Genomic DNA, 16,884 nt, shown 5'->3' on the forward strand with positions numbered 1-16,884 from the left:
AACACACACTTGGTGGATTACTGTGCCAGGGCGCACAGGAGCAGTAGGTCACTCCAGCTGGGAATTCTCAAGAACAGGACAGTGGTAGCAAGTTTAGATCACCAGTTGCCAGACAGATACTTTCCCTGTATTTCACAGTATGGAAAGCTACTGAATCTTTACGCTAAGACAAATTTTTTAAGCATTTCTCTCTTTACTGCTGCCACTTGTGTGGGGATCAGTACCCCTTCCACTGGCCTAGTATGGTGTTTACTTCAAAACACATGTTTTACCACAATTCCAGCTCTGCTTGTTCCCTTTGGCCAGATTTCTCTGTTTGGATAGTCACCCAGCTCACTTGGCTTTTCTGCCTGCTAACCCCTTATGTATGCAGCATGTCACAAAATGAAAAAACTCCCCAAGATGTGTGCAGCTTCTATTTCTGAACACGCTGTTTTTGAAGAAAAATATTGCAACAGTTGTCTTTATTTCCCACTGGAATGCTCCCTTTCCTGAACAGCTAGCTCTATTTATTCTTCTGGATGAAATTGAGACCATACTAGTACCATATCTATTAATCATCACGTTATTATTCAGGTCTTAATGATCTGAGAGAGGCTGTTCTTTGAAGGATGGAGTTAAAACAAGGGTGCTGTTTTATACAGTGCAAATATAAGTCAGCCTTTAACTGAGAGGTGACTGAAGCAGGTGTTAAAGTAGAATAGGACTCATCTGCTGGGAAAGCTCCAGAGTGAGTTTTTGAGAAAGCAGAGAGCCCATGTGAAAAGTCATAGCATGGGCAACATCAAAATATATATCAAAAGAATTTATAAAGAATGTAATAGATGGATACCTGGTGTAAAAGGTAAAAAAAGCCAGTATATCAAAAATATATATGCAAATATACATACAAATATACATAGTTTTTTTTTTTTTTTTTTTTTTTTATAAGCACAAAGCTGGCAAGTTAATTAAAATGGAAACCTAAGCTGGGAAATAGAAGGCTAAATGGAGTTCAGTATTCATACTGATGGTATATGTCCCGTTGGGACAGAATGCCATGCTGAAACTTGCAGCTGAGGAACACACAGGGCTATAGGAAATCAGCAGAGGTGGCTCACAGGGATGGCAGCACCTCCTTAAGCCTCACCCATTGCAGGACTGCCACAGAGAAATTCTCTACAGATGAGGATTGTTTCAAAGCTGCTAAAGAGCCACTGAGCCATTGTGAACCACAGCAAGATAATCTTCCAACACCTTCATCAGTCAAAGGGGGCTTACTTAGTTTTACTGCTTTACTCACTGGCAATTGTGGCAGCTTTCCTTACCATGGAAGGTTCAGGGAGCCCAAAATGGTCCATGAGTTACAGAACAAAAGGTTATGATGGTGACAAAGCTGCAGACTAAATCCATCAGTGGTACACACAAACATTTCAAGAACTCCACTTGTAGCAACAACAGATGGGTCTCAGAGCCATATTTCTTTGAGTTTTAAGTAACAATTTTAAGACTGGTAACACAACAGGGGGATAGCAAATCCTTATTTTGAACAGCAAACATTTACCTTAGAACTTGGCAAAAAAATGCAATGGTTGTGGTTTCTCAAAGTTCTTTGACTAGTTAGGGTTACCATGTTTGGGTACACTCAGTTAAATGGGATGTGAAAATGCATTTTATTTAATTCAGTACATAAACCATGCTGGGGAACTGTGTACCAGGAACCCTGAACTCTTCTTCCTTTCTTTGCCTGGAAACCTATTCAGAAACCTTTGTGCTAGCAGAGATCAGCCCTCAATTTTGTGCCAATACATGAATCTGGTCTGACTGAGATTGTCCCAGTGCAGATCACAGCTGGTAACTCACATTCTCAGTTCTGCAGCTATTCAAATTCCCATTTTCCTTGATGTCCTCTTCCATTTGATAATGTTTGCTATTACTTAAGAGGTGTCCTGGCATTCCAGTGATGTTAGGAGGCTAGAGGAATATGATTTTTTTATTCTTGACTATTACATGTTTTTTTTTGTCTCTTACTTCTTACTCCTGGTTTTCTTGCAAACACTTCTGTGTAGAAGGTGCAGGAGAATTAGATGCACAGTTTTGTCCAATAAACAAATTCAGAGCAATTTCCCTTCCTCTTCTGGGAAGCAAGTAAAACTGATTGTGTTAAAAACCACGGAGCTGTGACATATCAGCAAAGGCAACCGAGGCCATAGAAATCTGAGGAAAACCTTGCAAAAATGCCTTTCCTTGCTGGTTTTCCCTCTTACATGGACATTTTTTATGGCAATATGGGTGCAAAATAAAACTGCCCTGAAGGTGGCTTTTTCCATCTGCTTTTACCCCACTTCCACTGATTTGAGCAGTGACACAAAGTGCAAGCCAATTCCCCAGGGAATCATCACCCGGAGCCCTGGAGGATGTAGTTGGGCTTCATTAGCAGCCCCACCACTGGGGCCAGGTGACACTGCTTCCTTTAAGGAGCCTTTGCACAGCAACTTCGAAGATGCCTTACCTTCCCCTGCCGTAAGAGGACAGCAGTGCGTTCTTAGGTAGGTGGGTAAGTCTGTCTTTGCTTTTTTTAAAGTCTGTTTTTAAATAAAAGGAGAATGCTCAGACCTTCAGAGGCTTTGTATTTCTATTTTAACTCTGCCAGAGAGAGTTACTTGGTTTTGTATTGTGATACTGGTATTTCAGCCAGCTGTTTGTGAGGGGTTAGTAAGTGTGGCACTATTAAAATACATTTTTCCCTCTTTTTCTCTCTTTGTCTGAAAAGTGTGAAAAAAGCCTGTTTCCTTGTATGACATCTCCTGAACCTGCTAATCTTGTGCAAAAGATGTTTAACTTAAGCTATGATGTCTTCAGAGAGCAAACAAAAGAATTATTTTTTCTGTTCTCTGAGCAAACAGCGAATAAATGCTTTGTATCCCAAATGTGTGTGGATAATATAATGGCAAATCTGCTGAAAGGCTGATAGAGAGGAAATAATTAATTGCTGTCTTTTGAGGGTTTCATTGCTGTATTGACACACACTATGGCTGTGTCTTAATTCTGGGTTTGGATAGTCACGCAGGGGTAACGCCTGCTAGAGGTAAGCAGTAACGTGTTTAATTGTTTCCCTTGATTTAGAGAAATGTGTGCTTGTAGCAACAGGCAGCTAAAATGACTGTAAATTTCTGCTCCAATGCTTTAGCTTAAATAAATGCTAACAGGATTATTAAATATTAGTCTTATAATGCATACCCTGCAAAGAGACCTGAATTCTTGTTTTAACTGTGTTAAAATCCTTTTTCTAAGTCTAGCAAGTGTGGGAGTGAACAGTTCGTCTGACTGTGTGAAATCTGGTTGTAAGGTGGGAGTAACACCACAAAGGGGCCAGACACAGTGTTGTAGCTTGCTTTGCTTCTAGAATGGAAGGTAAAAAATTATCCTGCTGATTCTCAAAGTATAGATTTTTTGGTTGGGGGAGAAAGATCAGAGAGTCTGGATTATAAAATTATATGATTCTGGTACTCAGGAGTTAAATGTAATTCCTAATTAATACTGATTTTACCTGTGCTGTTCTACACTCGGAATTGCACATTATTTCAGGTGAAAGAAGGAGAGAATATTTTGTGAAGTAAATTATTTTAGTCCTCTCCCCACTCTGCCTCCTGATTTCTTTGACTGTTAAGTAGAAAGGAGTATGTTTTAAGAATTGACTTCCCCACTCCCTGCCTTTTTGAGCCACTGTTTTTCAAATGTTGGATTTTCCTGTTGAGCTCCAGCAGCTGTTTCTGGCTGTGTAATTTAATCCTACATGTAGAGGAGAAGCTGAGCTTTTCACATCATTTCCATATTAAACCCTTTCCCCGGTAGCTCTGTGTTGGTGAGGAGAGCTTTTCTTTGGTTGTCTTGAGGAGCTCCATGGATTTCAGAGTCCCTTCAGAGTTTCAGTGAATCCATGAAAGGCTACGGCAGCAACTGACACAATTCAGGGATGGTTTAGTCTTCTAAATAAGTGTTTAGACTGGTTTATAAACTTGTGGTATTAATCCTGTCAGGGAGAAAAATTCTTACTTCATTTCATGTGTTTGATGGTTCCAAAGCCTACTTTGGAAGAAGGCTTTTATCACTTCTCTGGAGTCCACATCACTAACTATAATAATCATAATCCTCAGCCTGCCTAGACAGCCACTGCTGACACCAGGCTGTAGGGAGCACCCTCCTTCCCCTCTTTTTTAGACCATTTCTTTTAAAGAGAACTGTTTATAAATGAAAGTTGAAGTGACCCAGTAACACTGATGGGTTTTGTGAATGCAGCTAGTTATTACTCTCCAGCACAATTTGTCTAACAAAAAAAGGGACTTGTCTATCTCCAAATAGGCACAAGTGAATAGTGAATGTACAGCTGGCATCCAATCCTGCAGTCATTGTGTATTTTGGAAAGTCAACTGATTGAGAATTTGATTTCTGCCTGCTGAAAACTGTAGAGTTGAGGTACCCTTTGATGAACTGTAAGATAAATGTTTATTGTTCACTTTAGAAAGAGATACTCTTTTCCTCCTCCTTCCTCCCTCCCTCCCTAATCCCATTTACAGCAAAGGAAACTGAAAAGGAGCAGGTAGAAGTGTTGTTACTCGAATATCTGCTGTTTATGGACATAAAATAGCATGGCTATTAAAAAGGATGTTACATCTCAAAGGCAGATAGCATGAAGTAGAGATGATGGTGGGAGGGTGTCTCAGGCAGTTAACTACGGCCCTTATTTTGCTCCTTAGTGGAATCAAGACTTACCTCCTATGTCCTGGGAAATGAGTTAATTCTTTGAGGACACAAAGAATGGGATGAGGATCCCTGCTGAGCACAGGCAGGGCTCACACAAGGCTGTGGGCACTCTTGATGTTTTTCCTCCCATGCACCCATGCCTGTGCCAGCTGCAGTCCTGCCTCATCATTATTACTGTGCTCATTCTCCTCCATTTCCCATGGCACACCTGGGGAGCTGAATGTGGAATAAACACAAATACATTTACTTTGAGTTGCTTGGCATGGTGTTGTAATTAAAAGATAGAGCCAACTCTCTCCATTTATTCAACAGGGACACATTGTTCTTCCTCCTGGTTTTTGTTTTCCCAAGTACTGTCTCTTCATGGCCACTCTCTCACCACAGACTGTAAGTTTTTGGTTTTGTTTTTGGTTTTTTTTTTTTTTTTTTTTTTTTTTTTTTTTTTTGACACATTTAAAACTAATGGGCAGGTACACTGAGCTAATGCAGAGATTGTGCTGTTCTGGAGAGCTGGTCTGGCCTGTGCTGAGAGCAGAGCAGCTGCAGACCGCCTGCAGATGTGGGCCGGACGGTCAGTTGCTCATGAGTGATTCCATTATGTTTCCTCAGATCCCTCTTTGAGCCACGTTGGGCAACTGCTCCCAACCTCTAATGGCTTCCTTATGTTCTCTCTCGCTCTTGTTCAAGCTGTGCAGCTGGCTGCCGGGGGGACAGCACAGTGACAAAGGCTGCTGCAGCACGCTTGGCAGGCAGATGCTGCCTGACAGGGCATGGACAATGCAGGGGCTCTGCTCCCTCTGTAATTGGTGGCTGCTGAGTGCTGGGTAATTGGGCTCATGTCCTCTCCAGAGTGGGTGGAACAGGCTACAGGACATGGAGAAAAGGCTGCTTTGGTGGGAGCAGTGGGTTAAAGCAAGACACAACTGTTTCTGGATCCTGGGTAGTCACAGGTTCCCTGTTGGTACTGACAAAGGCCCTTTTCTCATTGTGTTTTGGAGTTGTTTGATCAATGTCCTCTGGCTTTGCCCAAGAGGCATCACAGCTGATTGTATAATAACTCAGTCTAGCGTACAGGACAGGCTTTGTAGGAGGCCTGCCCAGAGCTTTTGATCAGCAACTCCTAGTTCAGATGGAGCACAGGAGAAGTGGAGGAAGACAGGAAAGTTATGAAATCTTTTTAACCAGAACTTAGTGCTGCCTTTATTTTCAATTGTGCAGGAATTGCTTCTGAGATCCTGGCTGTTCCTGAGCTCAGACTGTGCCCTAGTGCACAGCTTGTGGTGCTGGCACCCACTCACCCTTCTCTAAGAGGTGAAACTTGACAAAGCCAATACTTCTGTGCTGCACATAGCAGCCAAGCCTTTGTCAGCATAATTAAATGAAACACCAAAATACCTCTGTCATTAAAGAATACAAATCTTTGACAAGAGCATTGAGGTAGGTCTGTCCAGAGCTCTTCCCTCAAAGAGCTTTTCAACTCCAACCTCAGGTTTTCTTTGAACAAAGCTTGCACCAGACAAACCTCTTGCAAAAGAGATGAGAGAGAGAAAAGACAGACTAGACATGGGGAAGGGTTTATAAACAAATCCCCTGCTGCTCACTTTGTCCCTGCTTCCAGTCTTGCTTTCAGTCAGCTCTGTGGCTTTCTGGACTGAAGCAGACTGTAAGCTCACTGTGGTCCCTAGGGAACTTTTCCCATTGTCAGTGGGGCTGGTTTCTGGCTTGTCCTGCTGCTCTCAGCTATCTCCTGAGCCTGAGCTCTGTGCCTATGTTTCCTTGATGTTTGCTTCCCCCCTCTTAAGCACACCAAGTAGCTCACATATGAAGATACCATATCTTTTCCCCTGCAGAAGGGCCCACTAGGCTGTGTTGTCCCCTTTAAAAGAACATGATATACCAAGAGAAACAATTAAATTGGATACTCTGTCCTAGCCCCTAACTCAGATATTTTTCTGGAAAAAGAAGGGTTTGTTGTGATAAATGTGAAATGTGCAATATAAATATTTAGCTACTTTTAACTCATCTGTTAATGTTTCCTGCTATCTTTTCAAAGTTGTTTGTGTGCTTCTTGGTATGATGGAAACATCATACAATACTGTTCTTTCCCATCTCAAAATAAAAACCATCTTTTTGAGTTCTCATATAATGGAGAAAAAGAGCAGTTACTCACACCTCCAGTTTGTGCAAGGTTAATAATTGGGTGATCTATGTGACTGTCTTGTATTTCAGCTGAAATTTGTGCTTTCAGATCCTTAGTTGGCTATTTTTGGTGGCCTGGGCTGTTTATTTCTGCCACTTCAGGAGATGTGTTTATAATGAAGAGTTTGGTTTAGTATTTGGTGTATTTTCTGCATGGAATGGATAATTCTGCTCCCATTTTCTGCTGTTGTAGACCTGTGTGAATGCAAGTACAGGGGCTTTGATTAAGAGGAAAATTCTGATAGGTGATGATCTGATGAGGAGTTTTTGGGAACTGCAACAAGCCTTCACCTGCTAAAGTAATGGAGCTTTGCAAAAATGAATATGGTTCCTTTTTCCCTGCTCCAGACTAAATCTTCCCAGCAAGTTAAGAGAAGTGGCTATGGTGGAAACACCCCTCTGTAAATGAACTACCAGTGTAGTGAGAAGTTACACAAATCCATAACATCTTCCCAATCCCATGGCACCAGAACAGCAAGACACTTCACAGGACAGGGAAAAACAATGATACTGAGGAGGAGGAATGGACATGAAAGAAACAAACAATAATAACAAGAATAGAGGCACATTGTCATTAAATGAAAACATCTTAAACAATGACCTTTCTGACAAACCACAGAAATAGCAAACATGCAGCCTTTTTAATAACTGTTCCATACTGGAGTTTTGCACACATACCCCCTGGAAGCTTAATGCAATCCAAATGTCTGTCCCTTGGACAGGGCCTGGGGGTAAATGCTCTTTGATGCCTGAAGGAACAAGTGAAAGCTTGCAGGTTAGTCAAACCTGCAAAAAACCCATGCTCCTGACTATGCCTCTCTCCATTTCAATATGAATTTTTAACATTTGATGTTTTCTTCATCTTTTTCATTGTTTCTATGGGAGGGAAGTGAGGGGAGAGGGGGAAGAAGATTTTTAGTAAATGTTTTGTCATAAAAGGTATGCTTAGTGTCTATGCTAAAAATAACTTGTGTGGAATTTTAGTTAACACTGATGTTGGGCTGCTGGAGCCCTCAGCAGTGTCATACTGCATTTGAAGTGGATACATGTCTCCATTTATATCATGATAGGGGTTTTGGATGAGTTGTGCTATTAGGCAAATACTACAAGCTGAAGGGATGGACAAAATACCATATGGGATGATACCAAAATCAGTAGCTGTTCCCTCCTAGACCTCTCAAAACAGTAGATTTCTTATGTAGAAAGTATTCAGATTTTTTTTTTTTTTTGTGTATTGAAGCCTTTTAAATTTTCACTTCTTTCTAACAGCTTTAAATAGTGGGACCTATCATATCCAATGACCATCTGGCTCTTAAATCAGGGGTCATTATGTGACTTTAATTTCTCATACCAGTATCTATTAAAAAATTTCAAAAGCCAACTGAAGAGCATTAGAGATTAATTGGGTTCAACTAAACAGAGTTAAAATACCCATGATGGAAAAATGTTCACCTGTTTCTATTTGATGTTTTGTTACAAGCCTTTTAGATTGTTGTATCTTTTTCCTATGTCTTTTATCACAATTCAGTGTTAGGTTACTATAAATATTCTCCAGCCTTCAGAATTTCATTAGGAGTAATGGTTATGCTCACAGCCTCCAAGTCTGTAGAGAGGTGAAACAAAGTAAAATTAAACTACTGCCAATCTTATTTGATGATGGTTCACCAGAATTAAAATGTGTTGTGTATAACCCAATAACTCTTATTGCAATTTGTAAACTAAATGATAGTAATGTAGTGTCAAGAACTATTGCACAAATAATGGAATTCAGAAATTCCAAAGTGCCAAAAAATGGTTTCTCTCTATATAAAATGAGAAGGGAAATGGAGACTCTGCCCCTGCTTTCTGCTGGGGGCTGTGTGTATAGATTTGCCTATGGGAGGACCAGGTTGGTGGTGGGTTCCAAAATTCACTGGTTAGACAGGCAGGATGCTACCAGAAACTGCACATTGAGTGCTCTGCATCCACTGCTTCCTCCCTGCCAGTTCTCCCAGGGCTCCCTTGGTTCTGTAAGGATAACCTCACTCAGGCATGGATCAGGCACAAGCATGTCAGCTGTGATGTATCCTCTGATTCCATGCAGGTTAATGCTTTTCATCCCCAGTGACAGACCAGGGAAGTGTGCTTGGCTGCAGGTTGAGCACAGACACGTTGTACAGGGACTAACTGTGGCTGCTCTTGGAGTGCAGACAGGGCTTGTTCCAGACTTTCTGTGATGACTTATTACAGTTTGGGCAGACTTTCATATAATTTCCAAAAGGGCATATTAATGTATTGTACCTCTTGAAAGACACACTTTTAAATAAGATGCAGCTGCCCTGTACTTTCAGCCTGTTCCCTTGCTGCCTTATGAGAAAAGATGACTAACTCATTTACGGCAATCCTGAGCAGTAATAACTTCAAATTTATGGTGCACCCAGTGTCCAGATGCCTTAGGGTGCCTTACAGGCTATAACTTAAACCGTAACTTTAAAAAAATCCCGTGTGATTGGACACAATGGAGCCGAGGGAGGAACAGAAACCCTATTGTGTAACAAATAGAAAGGCGTCCCACAAACAATCTCCAACCCAAACTCGCTGCAGCCCGGCCCAGGGGGGTGCCATTGTGCTCTCTGAAATGCCAGAGAGGAGCACTCACTGCAGCTAAGGGGAAACATTTGGACAGGCAGGCTTGGCACAGGGAAAAGCAGAACCAGTTGCAGCTTCAGTCCGAGGAGCTGTGGGTTTTGTTAACTAAGGGTGAATACTTCAGAAAGGAAATAGCAGGCATCTTACAGATGTCTTTTATAGCTATTGTTCTTAAAAAAGCCTGCTTTTCAGAGTACACTTACACTCTTAATAATCTAATGATTGCTCTGTACATATAGACACAAACATTCTTCCATTGGTCCTACTCTAATTTCACATACTTACAGAACTCCCTGTGACTTTAATCTGCTCTCAAAATCAACTTCTGCCCCAAAGTGCAGGTGTATCAAGGGTTTGAATCAGCTGCTGCTCTTAGTGAACAGTGAAGGTAGCTGCTGACAGGGGGGACATGTGAGATCCTCTCCCCAGTTACTTCAGTCTCCAGACATCTCTGCTTTGTGAAGCTGAGTAGACCTGTAAAGTTTAAACAGAAGGCTCTGAGTGAAAGAGGGAACTTATTTGAATCATGCTATTGTTGCTTGTAAGCAAAGACACATTTCTGTCTTTATTTTGAAAACATAATAATGAAGGGAATAAAGAAAAATCATATTCCTGCCTTTAATCCTCCTATTGCTTTCAAAACTGAGTAATTTCACTATGAAGTATTTGTAAGAACACAACCTTTGAAATAGCTATTGGTTTTCTTCATTTTTCCTTAATTGTTTGTTTTTCTAAGTACTGTATAAATAAATTTACAGTTCATCCTTGCAGACCTTGGCAATAATATCCAAAAATCATTTGAGCCAGAGTCATCATACTTGATGATTCTTATACATTTTTTTTAGAGTCCAGTCTGACATATTGATGTTTGGTACAGAGCTGCTGAGTACCCCCGGTGTCAGATGGAATATAATGAGGATGAGAGTTTTTAAATGGAAGCATTCAACAGAAAAGCCTTTTTCAAACACTCATCCTGCATGGTTTAATGAGAACTTAATTCCTGACAAATGTTGGTGGTTTGAATTTTTTTTTGTTTGGTTTTTTTGGTTTTTGTTAGGCTCAGTTCATTCTACATGTGCATGTGGTGTCCCTGATTATGCAAGCCCTTAAGCTTTATAAAGCAGCTCATACCCAAAAGTATTATTGAAGCTGGCTTTGTTGAGGCCTCTAGGTGGAAAACTCCCAGATTTGTTTAAAATTTTCACGTTCAGAACAGAATATGTATTTGTATTAATATTTCTCTTTCTCAGAACAAAACATGTCTTTGGATGGAGTGGAACAAAGACCCACAGAGCAATTTAAGTGTCTCTCCTCTATGCCTGTGTTAAAGCAGTTAGAATTTCCTACTCTTCCAGAGGAATTTCTTACAGCACTGGGAAAGAAGTATTTCCTTGGGGAAAATGTTGTTAACTGAGAAAGTGACTTCAGTGGAGGGCAAGTAGGCAGGAGAGTGAGAACCAAGGGAAGCATTAAGGTGTGTTCAGCATAGCTGCTGCCCATTCGTAAGTCAGTAGCTCTCACTCCGATGTGTGCTATTCTCCCTTAGGACATGGATGTCAAATTACATGGTGTGTTGATTTTAGCTGTTCTAAAAATAACTAAAACCCTTCAAAGAAAAATAAATCCAACAGCATTACGAACCATATCCCAGTTCCCAGATCCCTGGTGTCAGTGGGAATTCCCCTCGCATTTCAAATCTACTGTGTCCAGCCCTAATGGTTTGGGCTTTTGTAGGCCTTAAAGCAAAGTGTTCTCTTCTGGGACCAGGTTTCCTGAGCAGGGGAATTAAGTTGCTCCAGCTCACAGTACAGAAAGAAATTAGCACATCTGTAGTGTGGAGAACTGGGGGATTTAAGCCCTCCACTGGTGGGTCAGGCACAGCTGAATACTGAAAGGTAAGAAGGTAGTGGACACTCACCCTGTTGAAAAGAGGGTGACTCAAATGCTGATTTTCTGAGAATGGGAAGAAGATAGTGAGGCAAAAGTGCATAAAAATTATGTGAAAGATGACCGGAGAAAAGTCTCTGAGCAAAGGACAGCACAGATTGTGAAAATGTGTGCTCAGAATGGCAAAATGAATTTTCCATAGCTGACAGTTCTGAGAAATACCTTCTGTGTGTATGTAGCCATTCTCCGAGGATTTAAAAACATTCTGTCAAGCAGCTTAATGATACTCCATGTTGTGGAGATTCATGGAGAAGTGAAAATAGGACTATCCAACAGCACCTGGCAGACATGAAAGGCAGAGGTCAGTCATAAGAGTTGTCATCCATCTGCTAAAATAATATCAGCAAACAACCAAGAGTTCATAGTAGTCAGCTGTCTTCCTGCTACAGGAAACCCAACGTGGTGTTCCAGCTTCATGTCTTGTTGAGGAATGGTGGAAAAATACTTCAGAGCATCAAAGCTCTTTCAAGATTTTAGAAAAAATTTGTTGGATGGTTGGATTGCCAAACACAATGAGTTAAATGACTGGCACAGAGCAGGTAGTGAAAGGGAGCCTAATTTCCATGTTTTTTCATCAAATAAAAATAGAGCACAGCTTGGGAATTAGCTTGGTGATGAACCTCGTGCTCCACGAAGATCCCTCTCATGATTAGGTAGCAAGTAGAAGAGGAAGCAGGTAAGTTTAAGGCTTATTGCTCCCAGAAGGAGCACAAGATCAGCTCCAGAGCAGGCTGTAATGGGAATTGGGAAGCTATAACCTTTATGCACCAGGGCAGGTATGGGAATGGTTAGGACTGAAGGAAGTAGCTCACCAGGGAGAGGCTGGATCTGGGAAGTCACTTTCCATTAATGAAGGAAAGGCTGAATTGATCCTGAAGGAGCTGACAGGAAAAAAAGGGCGGGTGACACCAATTAGGGAAGTCACTCTCAAGCTGAAATAAGATATTCCTGAGCTGAAGAAGCCACTTCTGGGATGTGTAAGGATGTGGCCCAGTTCATGTGCTACTGCATAGAGTGTTTCTGTCACTCGCTTGTCTCTGAAGAAATTAATGGAAATGGTTTACACTGAACGTTTAAAGTAAGTATCTTTAACCATTCTCTACTTGCTTTTTAGACTTCTTTCCTATATCACTTATGTGAAGTTTTAATGTGAGATGGCAAAAAAAAAAAAATCTACTACAGTCCCATTATATTGTACTCCTTTTAGGTCCATCACTATGAAACTTGAATTACTAGCTTAATCTCCTACGTACTCAAAATTTTGTCTTTTTTTTTTTTTACCCCTAGTTCTGAATCCTCTCAAACAACCAATGTGAACATTTAATATGCCACAAGCTGGGGAATGTAAATACAAATGCATGTCTGAATTTCAGTACATTCAAAGGGGAAGGAGAAAAATTTTAATTCTGAAATCCTGGCAGCAGCTTCTAGTATAGGAACTCACCCCCTGGTTGGGGTGAGCCGGAAAGGTGGAAAAGTCTCTCCTCCAACCCGTGTCTCCAAAGAAAGACTCAGTAGTCTTCTGTTGTCCGGTCTCAAGGTAGTTTATTGTATGTTATCTAAAAGATTTTCTCCCCGAGCTGCTGCGGTCCGTTCAGCAGTCAGGCAAGGGCACACTCCGACACCCAGGGGGCTGGTGCCCTCTTTTATATCATATATTATGTGTTAGATGTTTATAGTTTTTCCCCAATGCCCATCACCTATATTGAATAGTGACTTTCTACTCTAAACCAATCTGTGAGTGCCAACATCACCAAGAACATGGAGGTTAGGAAGAAGAAGGAAAGAGGACAGGGCCCGCCCAAGTCCCTCCATCTTAGAACTTCTGACCCCCATGTACAAAACTCAGACCCCTCTGTACAAGGCCTAAAACCCCCCTGTACAGCACTCAAAAATTCTTCCTTTCACTTTGTGACTACTTCTACTACAATATCTAATCTTTTGTGACTTCTTGTTCTCCTTGCAAAGTTGGTAAATTGTTCCATGGATCAGATTCAAAGCCACAGGGGTCTGCGGCTGCATTTCAGGGTCTCAAATGCTTCTGACCTGGGCCCGGAACATCCAAGAGTGTCCAAGGGACATTCTGGGTTCTGACATTCTAGGACTTCAAATATCTGAGAGAGATATTTTGACAGCAACTACTTTGTGGCTGTAAGCAAAGAATGAGACAAGTTTAAAACTAATCTTATAATTTACAGTTTTCATGACCTTGAATATCACAACACAAGGATTCTGTATTAGTTTACAGAAAACCCAAGCAGCCAACTGTGCATTGATTAGAAGAGAGAGTTTGGTAGGGAAATAATTTTTTCGTTGCAATGTTTTCTGAATTCAAAAAGCTTCAAAAGAATCACTGTAGGAAAAAAAAAAAAAAAAACAACAACTCACCACACACAAAAAAAAGGGAATCCTTAAAAATAGCTCTGAAAGGAATTTTGCTCAGCAAATCAAAGTGCATTAGGGAAAGAACAACTTAAGCTTTTCAGAGCACCAATAAACACAGACAAAATAAACACTGTTAGAGCTGGGAGAGACCCCGAGACACTGAGTAGATGGGACTTTTTGTCATATTTTAAACAGGAACATTTAATTGTTTCAGAAAGTAGATGGTTTTACATGAAAGAATTTGAGTTTTGAGTGGGTAGTTTGACATACGGTTTAAGTTGACTCCATGTCAACACAATCTGTTCCAGGTACTTAAGAGTCCCTGTACCTGGTGATTACTGGTGGCAAGGGTGCCATTGTCCCCAAAGCAGGGCAGGCTCTAAAGGTGTACACAGCTCTCTTACCAGGCTCAGGTAAGTTTTTTTGGGTTTTTTTTTTTTGTTTGTTTTTGTTTTTTTTTTTTTTTTTTTAGTGGAACACTGTACAACTGAGGAAAGGAAAAAAACCCCAACCCTGAGAGGTCTTTATGCTGTACCTCTTCCCATCTTTCACTCAGACTCTGCCATGAGGTGAGATGGAACCATTCCTTCCTGAAAACTTTCAGTGCAAAATGAGTCATTGCAAACCCCGTTTCCATCCTGGTCCAGGCACTGCAGTGGGGAAGGTCTAGGAAGTCACCGTGAAAAAAGAACAATGGTCCCAAATGAAGTTCAGGACTTTGTACCTAAACAGAGAAAGGGGCTTGGCAAATTCCAGGGAAATACCTGACTGAAACCTTTGCATTCCTGGTCAAAGCTAAGCATTATTTGCACACCTGAAACGTGCAGGTACACATGAGCTAAGAAGGAACAGTCTGACAATACTGTACATATCCTGCACGTGTGGTACAATCCAGATAAGACAAAGATTTGCTTTAAAAGAGCTGCTCCTGATCATACCAAGTTAAGAGGAAGAGGATGGGGTTAGAGAGGAGATCCATAGATTCAGGAAGGAAGTTTCAAAATGTGCCTGCAAGCTTAATTAAACTGCAGTGCAGAAATGTTTTGTGGACCAGTACAAACTGGGAAGGAGGAGCCATTATCACGAATAACACCCTGTCTCAGGTGTGTCAGCTGCCAGATTCTATTTCTGGCATTGCTAGGGATGCTGCAAAAGTTAATATTTTAATACTACTTGATACAAGGAACTCTTGCAAGGATTAAAAAGCCGTTCTCCTCAGATTTCAGTCCAACTGCCTGCAGAGCAGGAGGAGGGAGGATAGAAATGTCAGGTCCCTGAAAAGTTTTAGAGATGATAGCACACCATCTAAACAAGTTAGGAGCAGTGAAAAGCCACCTTTTTTTCTCGGAGAACACATTTTCCTTCTAAGCTGCTGGGGCTGGCATGTTTACTTCTGGCATCTTGAAGAGCATTTTGGTCTTAGATCCTTTTGTTTGTTAGAATGTGACATATTAAGTATGACACACTTAATTAGTTGTTCCTCGAGTGGAGGGCCTAACATACTGTGCCTCTGGTAAGTACTGTAACTCCAGAAAAAGCTCTTGCAATTATTCTGTTTGTCACCACAGGTGGATTCCTGCCATGGAATTTCATGTGGACCACAGCAGCTTTCATGACTAAGTAAGAGCTTCCATCCTTGTTCCTTTTCCAACGAAGTTATGTAAATGAATTTTGACAGTGTAAGGCTTCAAATCTGAAGGCTGCTGGATCCCCTTGTGTTTCTCCTCAGCGTTCTGTATAGAGCAACACAGAAACAGAGGGTCAACGTGTTCAGTTTCTTTGTGCTGCACTGCGAGTGAGTCACAGCTGTAAGGTTAATGGCTGATTAAATGGGAAAAAAAGGGTATTTTGCTACAAGTGGACAGGCAGTTGTGAATTTGTGATCAGTGTCACACCACCAATACACCATGAAAGGGAAGACTGGTGATAGTTTTGTCCAGTGATACAGTGATATTTTTTTCTAATTTGCTCAAACAGAATAAGACACAGGAAACGACATTCCACGTTGGAGCAATAATGGCTGAAAATTACAAAGTGAAACAGTTGTTTTTGTGTACTGAAACAGCTTAAAACCAAGACAGAAATGCATCCAAACTGTAATACTACCTTTAACTTCCCACAGAAGAAATATTTTAAGGCTCAAAATTAAGACTCTCCAGTGTATTTTTTTTTTCTCTCTTCTGCAAAGAGAAATATTGAGGCCTTCATACAGTGTCAAATGGTTTTTAGAATATTCATGACATTTGGAAAAGGTCAGAGACAGGGAAATTATGCTTATATACATTAAGAAATATGGGCATCCAGTCACGGAAGTGTTCTGGTCTCCAAAAATATTAAGTACGTTCAATTATGCACGGGGAAGCTTTACACCTAGATCTTAATTAAAAGACTAGTTAAATTTTGCTCTTTGTCATAAAACTGAAGTAAATGCTCCAGCAACTTATTTTGTCTCAGTTCAATTTATTTGTTTTTGAGATGGCAGAATTCTTACTTATACAGATTTAGATGCTCCATTTTTATTACTAATTTAGTAGTCGGTGACCAGGTTATCAGTCAGGGTGTGAAATCTGTGGGTCTGGTGCGTTTTCATTTCCAAATTTTTTCTTTCAACCATGTTGGAGTTTTTCATCCTTTTTTCTTGTCAAATTAAGGGCCTCATAAAATTTACCAGAGCATTTGTTCATATATTGACTATCATGCAATATTATATAAATTTCTCTGTATAAACATGCGTGTTGGTGGAAATATACATCACCTTTGTAAAGATTTTTGTCTTATAAAACTTTATGATAGCTAAACTATGACACTGCAGATGCTAAGCACAAAAAGCCATTGTGTAGAAATAGGTAAGGGAACAAAAAATAGACCTGATTTTTTAAATTTAATTTTTCCCTAAATGTCCATCTATGGATGGGCAGGAATCCAACTGATCCAAAGCACTTTCATGATGATTTGTTCCCTGGCATGTGGTAACTAAAATTC

The sequence above is a fragment of the Anomalospiza imberbis genome, chromosome 4 (genome assembly GCF_031753505.1).
Source record: "Anomalospiza imberbis isolate Cuckoo-Finch-1a 21T00152 chromosome 4, ASM3175350v1, whole genome shotgun sequence".
Lineage (NCBI taxonomy): Eukaryota > Metazoa > Chordata > Aves > Passeriformes > Viduidae > Anomalospiza > Anomalospiza imberbis.